The following is a 2,392-nucleotide window of genomic DNA, read 5'->3' as shown; positions in this document are numbered from 1 at the left end:
ATTATATTTTGGAAAAACTGCCATTGGCAACATATGGGTAAACAATTACAAACTCAAAAACTGATAGTAACTCTATCAGCTGCAATGCATACATTTGTTAGGATCAACATTGATATATATTTATTTTAATCTTTCAGCACTACTGTATAAATATAGCCTGTCAATGTTACGACACACTATGCTGAGTACCAACTGAAGCCCGACCTTTAGTTTGCTGACTGCATGAACCATGAATGCACCATAACGTTCCAAAGGACATAAGGATGTTAAATCTTCTCTACATTTTAAAGTTTAGACAGATTTAACTTCCCCTTCAACTTGTATTCATTCCAGCCATGCAGATTCTGCACAACCCAATGGAATGTGTGAGGAAAAGGGTCAAAGAGAGTGCATCACAGTGAAAAAATTACCAAGTGTACCACAAGTTTCCAGAAGTAGATTTTACCTTCTGCATTACCATTTGAGTTAACTCAGGCAATCATGACTTCGGGGAATTTTTGTCTTTATCTATAAAGTGAGGAAAGGTAAACTAAAGCTGTGGGTTAAAATTTAAATTTTCATGGTCTATATAGTCTAGAAAGCAGAACTGTGGGAAGCCAAAGGAAAGCCCAGAAGGAACTGGAGTGGAAGTAAGAGTGGACCTAAGATGTCAAACCTGTGTTCCACTAGTTTGCAGAACACACTGGGTTAGCTAATCCCAAAGGTTTACTCCTTGTCTAGAATCCTATAACCATGAGATTATAAATTTCTACAACCCTGGCTCATGAATTCTCCTGGTAACATAGGAACCTATCTTTACTGCCAAAAGATTGTGCCCTTCATTTTGTTTTTTTTTAAAACTGCATATTCAATGCCTAAAATAATACCCCAAAATTGTAAGTGGCTCTTTGTAAAAGAAATTCTAAACAGGGTCTTTTTACAATTTTTATTTAACTTACTTAGGGAAGAAATTGAAGTCTCGTCCACATGCCTATTTGGCAGATGCTATTTGGATCACCCTCTTTAGAAAGAGTGGCTTACTTATAAACCAATAATTCTAATTTTATTTCAGCAGTTGGTGTTGATCTTTCCTTGAAGTTTATACAAAAGGTCTACAGTGTAGAAACCATTCTAAGTAGTTTCAACATTCCCAAGTTACAGATAGACCTAATATTCTCCTTTCCCTTTATTTCACTTATCTTTATCCTGGGACAGGGGACTCTCCCAAAATCATCCTTTCCCCGTTTGCCCATGAATTCAACATATACATTCATTTCTTTTACATCTATTAGTTGAGCACACATTGCGTGCCAGACACTGAGCTTTATGCTAGAGATGCATTGCTTCACAAAACCCAAAACAGATGTTCTTGGCCCTCAAAGAACATGGAGTCCAGTGAGAAAAGCCCCAAAAGAGGTGATAATGCCAACATATAATAAGTACTCAGAAAGTGATATAATGCCAAAATCTTAAGTACCAGAATATCACGGGCACCCAAAGGAGAGTCACCCAACATTTTCTCAGCAATGTTAAGTAGATTTTCCGAAGGAGATGATTCCTAAAATAAGAACCAAAGGACAAATAGAAACCTACTTTGCTGGGAGTGGAAGAAGTCTGACCAACTGGCTTAACCAAGGCCCAAGACTGAGATTATATGCAGTCCTTGGAAATACAAGTACAATTTTAAGAAAAGTATAGTTTTGGGGTTCTAGGGGGAGAAAAGATGAGGCTGATGAAATAGTGCCTAACCAAAGTACAGCCATTTAAGTGTGAACACGATATGATATGATTAGTTGTACATTAGAGAGATTCCACAGAGAGTTCCATGCAACTATTCAGCTCATGTTCAATATCAGTTATACATTGTCACAATAATGCCAAGTAACCAACTATCCCAACACTCAGTGGCTTAAAACAGCAAGTGTTTATTTGGCACAGGAGTCTTCAGGTGGGCAATTTGGACTGGATGAACCTGCACATTCTCCTGGGCTTAGCTGGGTTCACCATGTCTGGGGGGCCACTGACCGTGAATTGGCTGATCTAGGCTGGCTTAGGCTGGGGCAACCGGGAAGACTCAGCTCTGCTTCCCAATTCTCAACTCTGTGCATGTTCTCATGGGAGGACAGAGGAGCAAGAAGGGAAGCAGAAATGTGTAAGAGCTTTCTCAGGTTTCTAAAGAGTCATGTCTGGTAACGTTCTTTTGTTCAAAACAAGATGCTTGTCTAACATAACAGACTCTGCATGTTGCATAAGAGGCTGTGCAAAGTCGCATGGCAAAAAGAACCTACTCATCTGACAAAGGGCTAATATCCAGAATCACAATGAACTCAAACAAATTTACAAGAAAAAAACAAACAACCCCATCAAAAAGTGGGCAAAGGACATGAACAGACACTTCTCAAAAGAAGACATT

This window comes from Hylobates moloch, unplaced genomic scaffold (assembly GCF_009828535.3).
Source record: "Hylobates moloch isolate HMO894 unplaced genomic scaffold, HMol_V3 SCAFFOLD_1, whole genome shotgun sequence".
Lineage (NCBI taxonomy): Eukaryota > Metazoa > Chordata > Mammalia > Primates > Hylobatidae > Hylobates > Hylobates moloch.
This window is presented reverse-complemented; position numbering follows the sequence as displayed.